The sequence below is a fragment of the Protopterus annectens genome, chromosome 6.part0, assembly GCF_019279795.1.
Source record: "Protopterus annectens isolate FY-2018-M chromosome 6.part0, PAN1.0, whole genome shotgun sequence".
Taxonomy (NCBI): domain Eukaryota; kingdom Metazoa; phylum Chordata; order Ceratodontiformes; family Protopteridae; genus Protopterus; species Protopterus annectens.
Window position 1 is genome coordinate 612,964,295 of NC_056737.1, and position 21,128 is coordinate 612,985,422.

General features: G+C 40.1%; 1 protein-coding gene across 1 annotated transcript in view; it reads left to right on the top strand.

The window, feature by feature from the left end:
- LOC122803872 (kelch domain-containing protein 2-like) overlaps positions 1–21,128 on the top strand; it is a 599,698-nt gene that overhangs the window by 117,631 nt on the left and 460,939 nt on the right. The window lies entirely within an intron of this gene.

A 21,128-nucleotide genomic window follows, 5' to 3' on the forward strand; every position in this document is an offset into this window, starting at 1 on the left:
GTGTTATATATATATATGTGTGTGTGTGTGTTTGTGTGTTTAGCTAGGAAGATGCATTTGTATTGACTTTTAAATAATTTTGCTTTACTTTTAAATAAGTGTACTTTTGTTTCTGACCATTTAATAGTTAAACATTTTAAAACTGTGTTTTTTTCCTTTGCCGAAGCTCTTTTTAAATTACTTTTTAAGACTAATAAAATGTAGTAAAGTGCTTTTACTCTCTCTCTGAGAAAAGTTATATTTAACTATATTTTTTAAATTTTATTCGCTTACGCTGCTTGGCTTCCCCAGGAAAGAAGCACCATTTCCGACTTGACCATTGAACATAATACTGGTCCCATGGTTGGTCCTTCTTCCGGATGCAAAAAGAAAAAGTTACTAAACTGCCTTTGTCACCACAGCATGCTAGTATTTTGCTTCAGCCTCAGGTGCGTGTACCCTCTGTTATTGTTCATATAGCCACTATTGACCACGGGTTTAGAAACATCTGTACTTGTGTATTATCACAACCACATTTTTCAGGGCAATATTGGTTGGTTCCCAATCATGACGATAACATACGTTCGTTAAAAGCTCTTGTAAAACACTCGGCCAGAGGAAGAATTACTGTAAAAATATAATTTCCAAATTTCATGCAGAAAAAAACGCTCAAACATATAAGCAACCAGCACAGAAATACAGCCCTGAGTCTATTACTTAAAACAAAAAAAGTCATCATAACTAGAAACTGACAACGTCATCACAGAAACAAATTCAGAAAGTCTTCTTTCTTCCCTATCAACTCCGTGACCGTAACCGTGACATTATCATCTACAGAAAGAAATAGGTGGTCTGAATAAGTTACCCTCAGTACAGTGAGCTGTGTGTGCAAAACAATGACATCAACACAGACAGTATGCTTTTACTATTATTTCTGCACAACTATGAGGCTTAAAGGTTTTGTGAAGAAGCATATCAGTAAAACAAATGCAAGCTAAATTAAAACAATGCAATGAACCTTAAAGAAATGGAAATCGCCCCACTGACTCAGCTCTTCTGTCTTTAATCTGACTATAGTTGTTAATGAACACTAAAGACAAAATGTTGGTGGTTGTACTAAAGACATAATCACAACGATTATTTGACAGCATTTGCTGCCAGGAAAAATTAACGTTTAGTGCACTTGCCATAAGCGTAACCGTGACACTATCATCTACAAAATAGAAGTAGGTCTTCTGAATAAGTTACCCCTCAGTACAGTGAGCTGTGTGTGCAAAACAGTGACATCAACACATACATTATGCTTTTACTATTATTTCTGCACAACTATGAGGCTTAAAGGTTTTGAGAAGAAGTATATCACTAAAATGTTCAGTGCACTTTGCCATAAGCGACGTGCTGTCAGTAAAGTGCATAAAGAAACAACAGCATGTGTTTCCTAGATTTTATTGATAATACACCAGAAAACTACCTCGGCTTTTAAAGAAAACACAGTATATAACATATTAAAAAACATTACTGAACATATTTCACGATCAGTAAGCAACCGGTATTGCCGTGAAAATGTGGTTGCGATAATACTCAAGTACCAAAACATCGTCTATAGCTGTTGGGGTCCCCTAACTGGGCAAGAGAGGGGCACTCTTAGTCTTGGGAGACGGGACAAGGAAGGTGCCTCTGGTTAGTCCGAATGTTTGCCCATCCCTGGGGAAGCTGTTGTTGCTCTTATTCCTGTCTGTCTGAACTTTCCTGCCAGAAAGAAATGGAAAACTAAATGTTCATCAGCTCCTGCACCAGTTTCATTGGCAGGAGTAATTTACTAAATCTGACTCATGGTTTTGTACATGCTGTTGACCCTTCTTATCAAGTGGTTTCTGATAAAAGGGAATACTGTTTTCCTTGAGAGATGTATGACATTGAATCTGGAGAGGAATGTGACAGATGCATGGTTTTTGCTCCTCGTATTTCTGATTCAAACTCAGATGACAACATATTATCTAATTCTCCCTTCTAGGGTTTCTTTTTTTCTGAGACTGTTTCCATAACGTGCTGGTGTTTTCATTGGGAGAACGCTGGGGCTTCTTACCTTCTCAAAAAAATGTTGAGAGCTGTAACAAATGGGTTTCCCAGAACCTCCTCCCAGTACACCCCATCTCGTTGAATGATGTGTTTGTCACAGCCTGCAGTTTCCTTGATGACGACTGGACTGCTGCACCTAAGAAAGCAGATAGAATGTACAAAGTTCCTCAGTCTTTAAGTTTTTTAAATATGCTTCCCAATCCTCACCCAGCAGGTATAGCTGTAGTTAATCCAGCTGCTGTCAAACATTTTGTTAGTTTTAAGCCTTCATCTAACAAGGATGGTAAAACATTTGATAAGTTTGGTAAAAAAAGTGTATGCTTCTTCAGCTTTAATTTTTAGAACATTGAATTGTCAGGCTGTTATGTTAGTTTATTCTGACTAATTTGGAGAGTATGAGGAATTCCCTCCTGTGTGGAAAACGCTGCTTTGTGTAGTTTATTTTTTTGTATTTCTTTGGGCACTACCCATTGTTTAAAGTGTGTTTATGACTCTGCAGATACTACATCCAGGACTGTTGCCACTGGTACTGTGTTGTGCAGGTTTGCTTGGCTGCATTCCCATAATCTCCTAGAAGATGTAGAAAAAAATGAGATATTCAGTTCTTCTTTGAATATAGATTTAATTTTTGGACCATCTGCTGCAGAAGTTATTAAAAAATATGATGAGAGAAGTAAGCTGATTATAGGGAATATCAGATTTTTCAGCCCTGCTTCTCAAAAATTTCCAAGGGGATTTCTGCTCCCTCATCCAGTTTTGCCAAGAAATAAAATAATAGTTTCAGTAAAATACTGGTAAGCAGAAGCATAAAAACAATAACAAGAGATGTTCAAAAAGAAAGTGGGAATCCCTCCAGAACAAAGGACAGTGAAACATATCAGAACGACTGTGTAAAGGAACTTGTCCTCCAACCCCATCATGACTTTAACCGTTCCAGAAAGTCTGAATCTCCTTGTCCCTCTTTGACAGCAGTTTGTTTCAGACACGTGGGATTCTGAGGGTGATTCAGCAAGGTTACATATAGCAATGTGAAAAAATAGAAGGAAATGTTCCACATCCACAGTAAAAAAAAATGTCTCCAAAGCCAACTTCATGCTTCTTAAGACAGAAGTGGTGAACTTCATGACACCCATGCAGATGGACAATACAGTTACAACTGCTGAATCCTACACAAATGCACTATATAAGCACTTGCACAAGTGCATGGATCGTGCTATCCCAAACAGAACCAAGATGCTGTCCTCCAAAAAAAAAAAAAAAAAAAAGGAAGCCAATCTGGTGGTCCCCTGCCATAAACAATCTGTACAACAGAAGGAAGAAACTGTTGCAAAAGAGAGTAAAATCCCATGAGTGGAGGATCTCCCTGGTCAGCCTCAGTAAGAAGCTGAGATACCTTGTAAGATCCTCCAAAGCCAGCTCCGAAAACAAAATTGCCACTAATTCCAAGGACAACCACAAAGCATTCTGTAGCTATGTCAAGAATCTCGATGACAACACCTAGATCTGCTCTGAGTTACAGCACAAAGGCAAGAAAATTACAGAACCAACCGATATTGCCAACATCTTGGCAGATAGGTTCAGTGCTAACTTTACCCCCCTCTCACCCCCTAAAGAGCCCATATCTATACAGGAAGAATGCAGAGTCCCTGTAATCACAACTTCGCAGGTAAAAGCTGCACTCACTAAAGCCAAAAACACAGCATCCAAGGGACCGAACAACATCACAGGCTGCGTTTTACACGAACTTCAGAACGAACTGGCTCCCCACTTAAGCACCATGTTCAGTAATAGCCTTGCATCAGTCTTTGTGCCCACTGAATGGTGCACAGCAACAGTTATCCCACTCCACAAAGGGGGAGCCACCACTGATCCCGGTAACTATCGACCTATTAGCCTGACGAGCCTAGTCTGCAAGGCTAATAGAAAGAAACCGTTGCAAAAGAGAGTAAAATCCCATGAGTGGAGGATCTCCCTGGTCAGCCTCAATAAGATGGACAATACAATTACAACTGCTGAATCCTACACAAATGCACTCTATAAGCACTGTTGGACATCATGGAACTCAAAGACATTGGTAACCTCCAAACTCTGGATCCCACCCAGTCTGGGTTTGTGAAAGGCAGATCATGCCTCCTGAACCTGATCAACTTCTTTGAGGAAGTCACCAAAGCCGTGGATGAGGGTAAGGTGGTTTACACAGCCTATCTTGACCTCACCAAGGCTTTCGACACCATCCCCCATTCTGGAATTATAGCTAAACTCACTAAACTAGGCATAAATCCCTACGTCACAAGATGGGTTGCCAACTGGCTCACTGAAAGAACCCACACTATAAAAGTTGCAGACTCCAAATCTCACATCAAATCAGTAACAAGTGGAGTACCACAGGGTTCCACCCTGGGACCTCTCCTGTTTGGTATCAACAATGCAGAAGGCCTCTGGGTAACGAAGTTCGCAGATGACTGCAAACTAGGAGCCATAGTCAAGTCCCCAAATGATGTGGACATCCTACAGAAGGGCCTCGCTGAGACAGATGCCTGGAGTCAGAGCCATGGCCTCAAGTTCAGTGCCAAAACGTGCAGTGTCATCCCCTTTGGTAAAAACTCTTTACCCATGAACTACCACATAGGCAGCAATCCACTTAACACCGAATGCGTGATGGGACCCAGGTGGACAGTAGTCTCTCCTTTGATAGTCACATCGCCACAGTAGTCAGGAAGTCCTTCTATGTGGCACACCTCATCATAAAAGGGTTCTCATCCAGGAAAAAAGAGGTCATTGATCCCCTCTACTCGACACTCATTAGACCCATTATAGAGTGCATCGCCCCTTTTGGAATGTACCTCACAAGACATGTGCAGCAGCTGGAAAGGCCACAGAAATACCTCACAAAGAGGATTACTGGCCTCAAACAAATGCCCTACACTGACTGCCTCAAAAACTCCAGCTTTACTCTGTAGCATATTGCCTACTCTGAGGTGATCCCTGCCTAACCCATAAAGCTATGTCAAACCCAGAGCTGTTGGACATGCTACACCTAAAGAAATCCCAATCCCTCCGAGCTACATGCTGTAGGGACCTAAACCTTGTCACCACAATACTGGAGGGATAGATTCCTGTCCCAAAGACTTCCCATACTCTGGAATAGGCTACCCATCTATGTCAAGCAAAGTTCTTCATTAGCACTCTTCAAGAAAAATCTTGATGAGTAGATGGGAAATAGGAAATACACCCCGGGGATCACTTCTGTGTCTCTGTTCAACAGTGGCACAGGAAAATAACTTTCTTGGGTGGCATAAGCCAGGGAACTTTGTTAGCTAGGCTTACGTAGGCCCTTGGGCCAATAGCCTAGTACCTACCTATGAACCAGACCCAACCCCCTGTCTTTCCTCCTGTCCTATAGCACATGCTGTCTGGGGGTAGCAGAAGCAATTCCCCTTTCCCAGTTGGAAAAATGTTTGTACTTAAAAAGGTATTTTGTGCCAAAGAGAGAAAATGCCTGGAAACCTTTTCTGGGTTTTTCTTTCTTAAACTAGTATGTAATAGTAGGCAAGCTTTCACTTCATGAACTTTTAAATATTATTCCTCATTTGAGTTTTTTAGTAACCTTAGATTTAAGCTGCTTATCACTTTTCTTTTCATCCCACCTTTTGATGCTTCTAAAGATTTTTGCATCTGTATCACCTTATCAGTTCTCTGCCTTATCCTTTCCATTATCCTCTGCTCCACGAGTGTCTTCAGTGTCTAGCTTCTGTCATAGCTCATTGTAGGCTACAAGTTATCCACATTTTTCTATTTCTCGATGACTTTATTATCTTTGTAGAGTATTTGTCAAAGTGTTTGGAATCTCTCACTTTGTTCCTGGAGAAGTTGGGTATAGTTGAGTTAGCTGACTCAAGCTAGTTCAGTTATTTGAGTGCAGTGTTGGGAACGGTTAGGCTGATTTGCTGCAAACCTAGCCATTTTATTATAACTGATTTGGTTTTGATGTTGGATTGTCCCATAGGTTGGTTAGAGTAGGAGAAGCACAGAGTAATAAAGGAAGGATAGATGAGCTAGCAGGTATAGCTCTGGAATGATTGGTGAGAATTTATTTTATCTATAAAGCATTCCAAGTGTTTGATATGTTTTTTTTCTGAAGTTTTTGATATGTAGGTGTATTTCATCATTTCTAAGTAGTGATCATTGTATGCTTTAATAATCAGCTAGCCACAAGATTTGTTTTGTTGTAATTTAATAACAAAAAGGAATCCTAGATGTGAGCTTACTTTATTTGTTAAGCAGATTCCCAATATTTTCTTTTAATTTCCATGCATTTGTTTCTTGCTGTTTTCAGTCATTTTTAATCCACCAGTAGATACAAAAGATTGATAAAAATGAGTATTAACTGGAACTCTGACTTTTTGAAGGGCCACCTTACTTTTGCAATTTAGTTATTTGGCTATTTTATTCTGTCGTTTTTTGTTTAATTCTAGTAAGTGTTAACTGTAATATATATATATATATATATATATATATATATATATATATATATGTGTGTGTGTGTGTGTGTGTGTGTGTATATGTGTATGTATATATATATATATATATATATATATATATATACACACACACACACACACGCACACATATACTTAGATTTTATATAGTTACTGCAAGGATACAATTGATTGTAATGAATTTTTTTGCCTTTTAGACAATACATAGGAGAATATATGACAGTTTTATTCAAGTATTAAGTGGTATTGGAAATTAACCTTCTCCTTTTAACTAAAACTAAATGGGGGCCCGAAACTTTTAGGATCAAATGACTATAATGGATTGTAATTTAATGAAAAAAGAATGGTGGTTTGTTTTTGTTTCTGAAGAAGTTCTAATTTAATGGGACAAAAGCACTAGAATTTATGTTTTGTTTTTAAGAGTGGTGTTTTATAATGTTACGTGACATTAAATTGGCTGTGAGAGCTTAGTGGACTCTGTGGCATTTGTGTACCTTCTGTGGTTTTTCTGTCATGGACATTTTTGAAATTTTCATTTTCAACAGACTTGTATATCAATTAATCAAAATGCATTTTATCAGTCATACTAAGGATGTTTAAAAATTTTATATGGACATATTTATGTAATAAGAAGCAAACATTTTAAACAATTTGTTTATTTTAAGTTTTTGTTCTTTATCTGCAACAGCTGGAAAGGCTGCAGAAATACCTCACTAAAAGAATCACCTCACTAAAAGAATCACAGGCCTAAAGCAAATGCTCTATGCTGACCATCTAAAAAAAACTCCAGCTATACTCTGTGGCATATCGTCTACTCAGAGGCGATCTCTGCTTAACATACAAAGCCATGTCAAACCCTGAGCTGTTGGACATGCTCCACTTAAAGAAATCCCAATCCCTCAGATCCACACGCTCCAGGGATCTAAACCTTGTCATCACAATGAACAAAACATGCTGGAGGGATAGGTTCCTGACACAGGGACTCCCCATACACTGGAATAGACTGCCCATGCATGTCAAGCAGAGCACCTCATTCGCCCTGTTCAAAAGGACCTTGATGATTGGATGGGAGATAGAAATTCAGCCTAGGGATCATGGCAGTCGCCCTGCTAGACAGGGGTCCAGGGAAGTAAATATTGTGGGAAGAAATATCCAGGGAATTGTTATGGTTAGGCTTGTATAGGCCCTAGGGCGATAGCCTAGTACCAACCTATGAACCTATGTTAGAACATTCAGAAGTTGGAATTAGATAGAGGTGTCAACACTGGTAATGTATTATATATTAAAGAGTTTATGTGGCAGTTGCTTTTAGACTCCTGCAAACTACCAGTTTAAAACAATATATTAAATAAATTATAAAAGTTTGCTAAATTCTAAGCTTTTAAGCATTAATTTTCAGATATGTATTAATCTAATATTGATTCTGTAATATTTTGGATAGACTCAGGTGCACCCTGTTTGGCAACATTTTCATCTACTGCAAGCTTGAGCTGTGCTTCCCTTTCCAGATCTTGGACTTTGACTTTTCAAATTCTTCAGTCAAAAATCAGTTCTGTGAAAATTTGCTGTGTTTAGTTGTTCAATAGCTTTATGTTAATAGCTGGTGTAGTTTATTTATAGTTTCTGCTTTAAGATAATAATAGTAATTTTCTGCACTACTTTACTTTCCCTGCCTATCAAGCCTCTTCCTGCTTTTTTAGTCTAGGAGTTCATTTCATCTCTTTACCATACAGCAGCCTAGCTACCTTTACTGAATAAATATTTACAGGTATTTACATATGTTTACAGTGTTCATAGTTATTCATACTAAAATAAGTTAGTTGTTATGCATTATCATTATTAGGCCATCTCCTCTGTCATTAGTGGTTGCCTTCTGAAATTGTTATTTTTATGACAGTGACTGCACTGTGTATCAGACTTTCTCCTGTGTTGGACTTCTAATTATTACAGTTGTGGCCTTCTGATATATACTTTCCCCAGAGTTTTTATTGAGAGAATTTTGTTTGGATAATCGATTGAGAGAAAGCGTTTTTAATAAATGTTATTTTGCCCTTCATAGCACATTCAGGCAATTTATATTATAGTTGCATATTTTCAGCATTTATTGATTTGTTGCTCCCATCTAGTGGTGTTTTATTTTATGACATTAGCATTATAGCGACTCACAGGAAGCAATTTTTTTTTTTTTACTTCTAGCCCTCAGGGAGTGCAGTTATGACCTTTTTTTCCTCAGGCCCTGACAATCAGATCGTCTGTCAGTAATTTGTATGCTGTAATTCTTCTGTATTTAGATGTGCGGTTTATAGTTGCACATATACTGATATGTTGCTATTTGTATTATGTTGCAGTTTTACAGTATTAAAATTAAGGAATCTCAGTAAAGTTACAAAAAACATGATTCTTTTGCTTACTTGAGTTGCTTAAAGTGTTTAGCTGTACTACACTTTGCACAGTGCTGTGAAAACGGAACAGTAAAAAAAAAGTGATTCTTGCAGACCTCAATACAAGAAATCACTGCACTGCAATCATGAGACTGAGATTAGGAAAGTAGAATAAATCTGAGGATATGCCCCCGTGACACAGCACGGCAGAGAGAGTGGCCCCAGTGTCCAGCAAGATGATGCACAGTCACACATCTCTAAATCATCAAGATCCAGTAAGATGTCCTCGGCATGTTTCTTAGCAATCAGAGCACGTGCCAAAGCAGAGGTGGCACATGTGCAACTGGCATTTCCTGAAAAAGAAGCCATCATTATACGACAGAAGGCCAACAAGGTACGAGAAAAAGCAAAATTAGAAGCTAACCTGCATATTCTTCAATGCCAGACCACAGCTGCTGCAGCAGCAGCAGAAGCCGCCACCTGCCTAGAAGCAGATTCATCAGTAAGTGAGATAACTCACAAAGAACGAGAAGTCCCAGAGAAACTTCTCTCCTTTGCTGAACGTACAAGTGAGTACACCCAGAAACTTACTAGTATGCATGTAAGCCGACAGTTACCTAAAGTTATGCATGCAGAATCCAACCCAAAGCCAGCAGATGTCCCGGGTATGCCTGATCAGCCTTGTGGTGTCAGCAGTGTCAGACCAACAAAAGAACAACCTCCAGAGCTCCCTAGAAACAGAAATTAAGGACTACCACAGCCTAAAGATTACATGTCTGAACACCAAAGCATACAAGATGTCACAAAGTATCTTATCTGCAAAGAAGTGGTTAACTCGGGTTTCATTAAGTTTGATGACTGTACGGAAAACTACTATTCAGCATGGAAGTCCTCCTTTCTGAGTGCAACTAAAGACTTAAATTATCGGCTGAAGAAATGCTGGACGTAGAGCATGCAAAAAGCATGCAACGGAGTACACTTCTTTAACCCTTTGGCAGGACTAAACATGGCATGGCAGAGACTAGAAGAAAGGTACTGCTCACCTGATGCAATTGAAGTGCTCCACTGAAAAAGCTTGGAAGTTTTCTCCAAGTTGAGCAATAAAGATAATATAAAACTACAACAAGTGGGCAATCTTGTAGAAATAATGTGTGCTAAAGAGGAAGGCTATTTGCCAAGACTTTCATATGTATACATTGCTCGTGGTACTAATCCAGTAGTGGAGAAACTACCATATACCTTACACCAAAAGTGGACATCTGTCAGAGCTAAATACAAAGAGGAAAATGGAGTAGCTTCTCCCACCTTTCTTTGTGTTTTCTAGGTTTGTTCAGCAGCAAGCAAAGATCAGGTATATGACCCCAGCTTTGCCTTCATCAGCAGCAGTAATCAACCGCCCAGACCTCATGGTAGGACCTGTGTGTTCACACACAAAACAATTGTACCTTCAAGGACCACAAATTGTCAAGACAGCAGCAAGGTGTACACTATAGAAAGCCCTGACAGACATTGCCCAATTCACAGAAACCCTCATCCTCTGAAAAAGTGCAAAGGGTTTAGAGGTAAGCCTATTGAGGAGAGAATGCCCTTTCTAAAACAAAATGGCATCTGTTTCAAGTGTTGCGAATCTACTAAGCATATAGCTAAAGACTAAAATATCAGTCGAATGCTCAGTATGCTGCAGTGAGAAACATATAGCGGCTTTAGACCCTGATCCACCTCCACAACCAGCAGAGATGGTAGAAGCCAGACAAGATCAGGGCAGGGGGCAACAAGAAGACTCATCTTCTTCAGTAATGTCTAAGTGCATTGAAATCTGTAGCCAAGGTAAAAATATACGGTCATGTTCTAAAATCTGTGTAGTGACTGTGTATCCTACTGGGAAAAGAGACAAAGCAGTGAAGATGTAAGCAGTTCTTGATGAGCATAGCAACAGATCACTTGCAAGGTCAGACTTTTTTGACATCTTTAACATTAAAACAACTGCAGCTCCATATACTCTAAAGACATGCACAGGCATTATGGAAACTGCAGGCAGAAGAGCGACAGACTTTTTGTTATTGATTCTTTTGATAAGAAAAAGCGATTAACATTACTTACACTAATAGTGTGAGACATGATACCTGATGACAAATCAGAAATGCCTTCCCCAGACATGGCTTATCATCCTCACCTCCACCCAATTGCTCACCTCATTCCAGCTGTTAATTCTGGTGCTTCTATCCTTTTACTACTTAGAAGAGACATTTTAGAAATACACAAGGTGCATGAGCAAACTAATGGTCCAGTCAATGCTTCTTATGCTCAGAGACTTGATTTGGGCTAGGTCATTGTAGGAGAAGTTTGCCTGGGATCAGCTCATCAGCCAAACAGCATCAGTTACTTAGAAGCCTGTGCTAGCAAATGGCTGCACATCTTTTTTCAGTCCATGCCAGAACAATTTCATTGTTAAAGCTTTGATAACTTAACACAGTTTTGGGACTCTTCTTCACACGGCAAAGAAGATACCAGCTTCAACACAGAAACTGACAATCTAGGGGTTTCAGTGTTCAGAAATCAAAAGATAATGATGATGAGCTCTATCCATAGAAGATCAAGCCTTTCTCCAGATCATGGATAGAGAGCCTTACCAGAAAGATAATAACAGTTGGGTGGTCCCTCTGTCTTTTCACATACCCAGGTGTCATTTACCATGTAAGAAGAGATGTTTGTCTTTTCAGCTTTTCCTGGTTAGGGGTCGCCACAGTGGAACTCCGGTCCTCTAATGATTGGCAGTAGATTTTTTTATGGTGCAGAGTTGCCAGCCCAATGCCCAACCTTCAGCGAAGGCACGCCCATTCATGCTTGTCTTTCGGAGGCCACTCGACCGCGGGGAGGACATGCAGACTCCACACAGAAAGCACTCCAGCCGTGAATTGAACAGGAGAACCTCTTGCTGTGAGGCAACAATGCTATCGCTGTACCACCGTGGCTTTAAGAACTAGCCATAAATGCCTGAACTCTCTTCATAGAACTTTACAAAGAAAGCCAGAGGTAAAAAGAGATTTCACAGAATTAATCAAAAGAATGCTGGATAATGATCATGCTGAAATTGCAGGACCAATGGAACAAGGTAAAGAAGACTGGTATCTGCCAATGTGTGGTGTTTACCACCCACACAAACATTGATCAAATAAGAGATGTGTTTGATTCCAGTGCAGTGTATTTCTTTAAATAATGTATTGTTAAGTGGCCCTGATCTAAACAATACTCTACTAGGGGTCCTCATAGGTTCATAGGTTCATACTAGGCTATCTGCCCTGAGGCAATTATAAGCCTAGCCCGATTCTGTATGGCTTACGCCACCCCTTGATTTGAGTATACTGTGTCCTTTTTAAGGTTTAGTTTACTGTGCCTCTGTCTAATAGTGACACGGGAGTAATCCCTGGGACAAACCTACGATCTCCCATCCACCTATCGAGATTCTTCTTGAAGAGATTCAGTGAGGTGCTCTGCCTCACATGAACTGGAATTCTATTCCAGAGTGAAGGGAGCCTCTGGGTTATGAACCTGTCCCTCCAGCAAGTTCTATTTATTTCTGTGCTGAGGTTCAAGTCCCTCGAGCGTGTGGCTCTAAGGGATTTAGATTTACTGAGGTGGAGCATGTCCATTAATTCTGGGTTTGACATAGCTTTGTATGTCAGGCATAGATCGCCTCAAAGTAGGCGGTATGCAACTGAGTAGAGCTGAAGTTTTTTTAACCGAGCAGCATATGGCATCTGTTTGAGACCCTTGATCCTCTTGGTGAGATACTTTTGGGGTCTTTCTAATTGCTGCAGGTGTCGGGTAAGGTACATCCCAAAAGGGGCATTGTATTCTATGATGGGCCTGATGAGGGATGAATAAAGGGGCACGATTACCTCTCTTGATCTAGATGTGAAACCCTTCGTGATGAGGTGGGCTATGTAGAAGGTCTTTCTAACCACTTTGGCAATGTGGTTTTCAAAGGAGAGATTGCTATCAACTTGGGTCCCCAGGTTCATAATAACTTTCTCTGTACTTAATGGGTTTCCGCCTATGTGGTAATTTGTGGGCACATTGTGTTTGCCAAAGGGTATGACTATACATTTTTGGCATTTAGCTTTAAACCATGGTGCTGGCACCAGTTATCTGTCTCTGTGAGACCTTTTGAAGGATGTTTGTGTCAGCTGGAGAGTTGATTATGGCCCAGTTTGCAGTCGTCTGCGAACTTGGTGAGCCATAGTCCTCCCACGTTTGCCTGTACCTCGGAAAAGTATATACCGAACAAGAGTGGTCCCAGGACAGAACCCTGTGGGATGCCACTTGTGACCGGTTTCGAGTCTGACATGGCTCCACCAACTCTCACTCTGTGGGTTCTGTCTTTGTGCCAGTTTGCGACCCATCTTGTGACATAGGGGTTTATATTTAAGCTGGATAGCTTATCTATGATGCCTGAGTGGGGTATTGTGTCAAATGCCTTTGCAAGGTCCAGATAGGCTGTGTGGACTACCTTCCCTTCATCTATGGCTTTGGTGACTGTTTCGAAGAAGTCAACCAGGTTCAAAAGGCAGGATCTGCCCTTGACAAAGCCGAACTGGGTAGGATCTAGTGTCTGTAGGTCCCCAATGTCTTTGTTTATGAGCTCCATGATGATCCTCTCCATAGCCTTGCAGACTAAGCTAGTCAGGCTTATGGGGCGATAGTTTCCAGGGTCCGTAGAGGCTCCACCTTTGTGGAGTGGGACCACTGTTGCTGTACGCCATTCTGTGGGCACATATCCTGTAGTGAGGCTGAGATTGTATAGCTGTTTTATTTGAGAGATTAGTTCCTCTTGGAGTTCATGTAGGAAGCAACCTGGGACGCCATCTGGTCCCATGGAAGCAGTGTTTTTTGTTTGGAGAGGGCAGCCTTCACCTGAGCATCAGAGATGTTTGGAAGGCAGCCCTCTGCTGGGATAGATACTTGCTCTTTTGCGGGGCGGGGGGTGGAGAAGTTTGCACTAAACCTGTCTGTCAGTATATTGGCGATGTCTGTGGGTTCAGTGTATTTTTTGTCGTTTAGAATCAACTCAGAACAAGTCTGGGAGTTGCATCCCAGGTTTCTAACATAACTGAAAAAAGCCTTATGATTGTCTTTGGTGTCCTGTGCAATTTTTCTCTCGAAGCTGGCCTTGGAGGATTTTATGAGGGATCGTAATTTTTTGCTAGTACTGATCAGAGATGCCTTCCCTATTAGGGATTTTGCTCTATCGTGTAGTAGCTTCCTCCTTCTGTTGTACAGATTATTTATGGCAGGGGTCCACCAGACTGGACACCTGCCTTTGGATGATTGGGTCTTGGTTTTGTTTGGGATAGCATGATCCATGCATTCCTGGAGATGTCCGTAGAATGCGTTTATATATGGCTTTAGAAAAGAGCCCATAGCCTTCACAGCTGATGTGCAACAGATGTTTTATTGTTTTATAGTGAGAGAGGACCACTGAGATTATTTACATTTTCGCTGATACAAAGATCATGACATACACAAAGAAGTAGTGGAGTACAGAATGAGAGTAGAGGTCTTCAGCAACAGTCCCTCTCCTGCTGTGGCTATATACTGTATGTGTAAAGCTTCCCTAAAAAGTGCTGAACATTATGGACAAGATGCCAAACACTTTGTGTTGAGACATTTCTATGTAGTCGATGGACTTCTATCTGCTAACACCCTTTAGATAGCAACTGATGTTCTCAATGAAATAAAACAGATGCTGGTAGAATCTAATCTGCGACTTCATAAGATTGCTTCCAACAGCAAACAGGTCGTGGAAGCCTTTCCTGCAGAAGACAGAGCTAAGGACCTTAAAGATGTTTGAGTACAGACACCCTTCCTCTTCAGAAAAGTTTAGGACTAGGCTGGGATCTAGAAACAGACAGTTTTGTTTTTCAGGTCTTTTCAGAGGAAAATCCCGTTATCAGAAGAGGAATCTTATCTATAGTGAACAAGCCTGTATGATCCCCTTTGGTTTGTTGCATGTATGACTATAAAAGGTAAGGCCTTAGTCCATGAACTGTCATCTGGGAAATGTGAATGGGATTCATTACTCCTACAAGAGACTGCATGAGTGGGTTCAGTGGAAGGAGTCCTTAAAGTTTTTTAAAGACTTGGATACCCAGATGTTATGTGGCTGTTTCACTGTCACCAGCCTGTAGAAAAGAACTATATATTTTTTTGGATGCATCCACCACAACTATAGGTGCAGTAGTCTACTTGAAAGCAACTGATGCAGTAAGTGTATGTCATGTTGGATTTGTTATGGGAGCGTCTAAGTTAAGCCCTAGACCAGCGCACACTATCCCACGTTTAGAGTTATGTGCGTCCATATTAGCGGTAGAACTATATGAGATAATCAGAGAAGAAATAGACATAGATGCTGTGAAATTCTTTACATACTGTAAAACTGCTCTGCGGTACATCTACAATACCTCTAGAAGATTCTTTCTGTAGGTCTCCAACCGAGTATATCGAATAAGAAAAGTAACACATCCTGATCAGTGGTTCTTTGTACCCACAGAACAAAACCCTGCAGGTTATGCTACAAGGCTAACACAGACTGCCTGCCTTCAGAACACTGTATGATTCTCAGGCCCTTCCTTTCTTTACCAGCCAGATACAGTTTGGATGACACAGCTGCTGTTTATCCACTCATACAGCCTGAAGCTGATCCTGAAATTAGACCAGCAGTTGCAAGTTTCAGCATTAGAGCCTCTGATACCATTATTCATTCGCATTGCTTTGAGAGATCTTCAGACTGTAAGACACTAGTTGAAACAATATCCAGACTTATCCATGTTGCCAAATGTTTCCAGAGAAAGTCAGATAGCTCGCAACTTAGGGGTTGAAAAAGTTTTCACGAGTAAGATAGCTAAGAGGAACTTTCACAAGCAAAGAATGTGATTATCTCTTCTGTTAAGTACAAACCCTTAAAAAAAGAATATGGCTGTGTCAAAGAGCAAAAGGCATTCCCAAAACAAAGTCTGTGAAGAATTTTAATGCTGTTGTAGAGCAAGATGGACTGCCAAGAGTTGGCAGATGCTTGTCTTTTGCAGCATTGACTGAACAGGAGAAGCAGCCAATCATTATCCCTCATGATCACCAAATCGCTACACTGATTGTGAAATATTACCATAAGCAAGTAGCTAATCGAGGGTGTCGCATAATAGAAGGTGCAGTCAGAGCTGCATGTTTATGGATCTTTGGTAGTAAGCGCCTGACATCTGCAGTTATTCACAAATGTGTTATCTGTCGTGAAGTGAGATGGAGATTAGAAAGTCAAAAAAAACTGGCAGATTTACTAGAAGATGGAACGAATACTGAATCACCTTTCACAAGTGTGGTTATTGATGTTTTTGGTCCATGGTCAGTGTTAACCCACCGCAGTAGAGGAAGTAGTGCTGACAACAAACGCTGGGCAGTACTTTTTACATGCCTATCTACACCTACACAAGCTGTGCATGTAGAACTGATTGAATCTGTCAGCTTCCAGCTTCATTAATGCCTTGAGAAGATTCTTTTCAATCCGTGGCCCAGCAAAGTTACTGTGCTCTGACAGAGGGACAAACTTTATGGGAGCTTGTAAAGAACTGAATATTGTGCAAGTGATACAGCAGTGCAAGATTATTTATGAGACAGAGGATGCATGTGGGTTTTCAACCCTCCACACTCATCTCACATGGTAGGTGCTTGGGAAAGACTGATAGGCATAGCTAGACATATTTTGGATGCAATGTTGCTCCAAGAAAAGCTTACTTGTCTAACCCATGAGAGTTTAAATACCTTTATGGCAGAAGTTATCCCTATTATGAATCCAAGACCTTTAGTACCAGTGTCTAATGATCCAGATGATAATGAAGTTCTCACACCAGCTATGCTTTTGAGTCAAAAGGCAAACTCTGTCAGCCCCTTCTGGTACCTTTGAAACAGCAAGCCTTCATGTTAAACAGTGGAAGCAAGTTCAGAGTCTTGCTGACACCTTCTGGAAAGGATGGAAAAGGGAATGCTTGCCCACCATACAAAGTCGTAGAAAGTGGACTCTAGACTGTTCAAATGTTAAAGTAGATGGTGTGCTACTGAAGGACAGTCAGGAATGCAGGAATGAATGGCCTGTAGGACTTATCCTTAACATGTTGCCAGGCAAAGATGGTAAAGTCAAGAAGGTGAAAGTAAGAGTTGTCAAACTGTGAGTAATTTGTATGCTGTAATTCTTCTGTATTTAGGTGTATGAGATACAGTTGTATATATACTGATATGTTACTATTTGTATTGTGTTGCAGTTTTACAGTATTAAAGTTGAGGAATCTCATTAAAGCAACAGGAAACCATGATTCTTTTGCTTATTGGATTTTCTTAGTGTTAAGCCGTCTGTTTAGCTGTACTACGCATTGCGCAGTGCTGTGAGAATGGAACAAATGTAAAAAAGAATATAAAAAAATTACACCTCCATGACCAACCATTATCATAATCCATATGAACTTTGCATTGTTTGTCTGGGGTCAGAATGTTTAGAGGACTGACTATAATGTTTGTAAAAACTTTGCCCAAAGACCTACTTGGCAAGAAAGAGAAATTAATTTTGAAAGACGTACTGAAAGAGGCACCCTTTGGATGATATGATTCTGCAAATCTCATCAGCCCTAATATGTGCAATGATGAAATAGAATCCTCCATCCCCCCAGCATGGTGGGCTCTCTTAACACCCACTGCCCTACAGGTGAAGGTAGTATACAGAGAGATGGAATTTGTGTTCCTTTTCTTGGGAACAGACAGCAGAACCCCATAAGGCCTGCCCAACTCTCCACCTTACAGAAGTTTTCAGTCCATGCAAAAGAATGCTTACTCCACTGTGTTTGTCCTTGGGAGTATCCTAAACCTTCAAAAATTAATGTTGGAGCAAGTTCATCAGCTATCTTTTACTGGATGCCACCAGGACACTACAGTGACAATGGTAGCATGTCTTCCTACCATTTGCATGCAAAAAGTTCAGAAGATTCTCAGAAATCTAATTACTCAAATATCCACAGCCACCTTATAGGTTCATAGGTAGGTACTAGGCTGTTGGCCGTAGGGTCTGTATAAGCCTAGCCAAAAAGGTATCCCGGCTTTCGCCACCCAAGAAAATTATTTTCCTGTGACCCTGTCAAGCAGAACCACAGAAGTGATCCTTGGGGTGAATTTCCTGTTTCCCATCCAATCAAGATTTTTCTTGAAAGTGTGCTAATGAAGAGCTTTGTTTGATATAGATAAGTAGTTTGTTCTAGAGTATGGGAAGTCTCTGGGACAGAAATTTATCCCTCCAACATGTTCTGTTTATTGTGGTGACAAAGTGTAGGTCCCTAGAGCATGTAGATCGGAGGGATTGGGATTTCTTTAAGTGGAGCATGTCCAGCAGCTGTGGGTTTGACATAGCTTTGTTTGTTAGGCAGAGATCGCCTCTGAGTAGGCGATATGCGATGGAGTAAAGCTGGAGTTTTTTTGAGACAGTCTGTGTTTGGCATCTGTTTGAGGCCAGTAATCCTCTTTGTGAGGTAATTCTGCGGCCTTTCCAGTTGTAGATGTCTTGTGAGATGCATACCAAAAGGGGCATTGTACTCCATAATGGGTATAATGAGTGACGAGTAGAGGGGAACAATGACCTCTTTTTTTCCTGGATGCGAAACCTTTTGTGATGAGGTGTGCCACGTAGAAGGATTTCCTGACTAATGTGGCGATGTGATTATCAAAGGAGAGACTGCTGTCCACCTGTGTCCGAAGGTCTTTCATCACACTTTCGGTGTTAAGTAGACTACTGCCTATGTGGTAGTTCATGGGTACAGAGTTTTTAACAAAGGGGATGACAATGCACTTTTTGGCATTGAGCTTGAGGCCATGGCTTTGTCTCAGTGAGGCCCTTTTGTAGGATGTCCACATCATTAGGAGTTTCGATTATGGCTCCTAGTTTGCAGTCATCTGCAAACTTCGATAGCCAAAGACCACCTGTGTTAGCCTGTACATCAGAGAAGTAGATACCAAACAGGAGAGGACCCAGGACTGAACCCTGTGGTACTCCACTTGCTACTGGTCTGAGGTCGGATTTGGAGTCTGCTCCTTTCACAGTGTGGGTTCTGTCAATGAGCCAGTTAGCAACCCATCTTGTGACATAGGGATTTATAACTAGTTTAGTCAGTTTATCTATAATTCCAGAGTGGGGGATGATGTGGAAAGCCTTGGCGAGATCTAGATAGGCTTATATTTAGGATTTGATAAAGGTATTGCACCGAAAGAGCTTATCCGGTTTATGAGCCAGTGTGTTTTATTCCATCATTTTATTTTTATAAAAAATTTTCAAGTTTTTAGCAGGATTGGTGGTGAAAACGTTCTTTTTCTGAATTTTGTACTTTGATGTGCTCTGCCTTTGGTGTCGCTACCTACTTTTTCTTTTTTGCTATCACATGAAGATCTCTGACAAACCGTGGTGTCACTGTCTAAAGGGTCAAGATTATCTTGTGAACACCCATTCTATTTTGCTGTGGACTTGGTACAGAATATTAAAGTATGCTGACTGGATCAACATGAAAAAGAAAGTTGTGTATTTGCCATAACAATAGATTCAGCTAATCCTTTGTCAGCATGGAGTAGTGTACTCACCCACCTGTCCATACCTCTCAACTGTACAGATTTTCGAAGAATATCCAGATTTTTGATTCAAATATTTTGTCTGTTTCTTATAAAATTGTGGTTTTCTGACAAATCATTGGCAAAGTATTGAGGGTTGAAGTCAGAAAATAATGACGGACATTTGAGTTTCAGACTGCACACCCTTCAGAAAATTCATGCTAATGGAAAACCTGTTGTTGCATCAATTTTCTAAGTTTGTAAGAGCAATATTTAAAAAAGTATCCATATTTTGGCCCTTTGTCCCCTATTTTTGATGGCTTTTTCCAGATTTTTTGCTTTGAGGTTGAGAGGTATGCACCTGTCTCCCATCCAAAGTGTCATCTATGAACCAGTGTGGAGGCAAGACAAGAGGCTGTTGGGTTATGCTAGTTTTTTCAGGATATTCTTATTGTTCCCAAATCTGCAGCTACACCTGAGCTACAGAGGGAAGTAGAGCATCATGGGTGGAGGGCAGGATCTTGAGTTTTCAGTTGATGAAAATATTGCAGAAGAGACTGTGCCTGCAGTGACCAGTCTAAAATATTACTGTATTTCAACAAAGAATTAACTAGATGTATCATTATGGTAAGCACATAGCTTTCATTTTTTCAAGTTATAAGTTGATTATCAAAGTGCTGCAATGTTGAGCTTGTGTGTTTTTTGATTGGTGATGTGATTGCGATTAATTGACATGTAAGGCTTTGGAAAACCAACATTTGTTAGCATGATGGTCTTTTAACAAAGTTAGAATAATGAACTCACTCAACTAAAGAAAGTATTTCTGAATTAAACTATGAAATGTGTGCTATTTGTTCTTTTACATGCAAGTAGTTGATAGTAAAATTGCAGTTTTTAATGTTTTGAAAAAAAAAAAAAAAAAAAAAAAAAAAAAAAAAAGAATTACAGTTTTTAGGGTATGTATTTTTAAATATTTTGTATTAATCAATTGATGACAATCATGCAATTAATTTAATCACATGAGCAGGGTTGGTTTGGTATAAATTCTGAATGAAGCAGCAACCTAATACACTTGAAAAAGCCTGTTAAGAACAGGCGAAAGCGCTTGTGGTTACTTGGAGTGGTTACTTGGATGGTTTTCTTGTTGTGTGCAATAAAAGAACTTTTTAACCTTTCCTGCTCGTCCATCTGGTGTTCGATAGTTTGGAGCTGCAGTGATCCTATCTACAGTACTGTTTTGTGTCTTTAAACGGAGGGTTCTGTGCCTCAGTGCCTAGTGGGATTCGTGGTACTGGTTTGTTTTCGTTGTATTGCTTCCTGGTCTTTTAACAAAGTTAGAATAATGAACTCACTCAACTAAAGAAAGTATTTCTGAATTAAACTATGAAATGTGTGCTATTTGTTCTTTTACATGCAAGTAGTTGTTTAGTAGAAGTAAATAGTTCTGAATATTAGAATAATGTAAGGCATAACACTTTTGTGATTATAAGAAGAAGAAATGGGAAAAGTATATTTCGTCTTAAAGTGTTTGTCTCTCCTGATTTAATCAGCTGTTTCTTTTGAA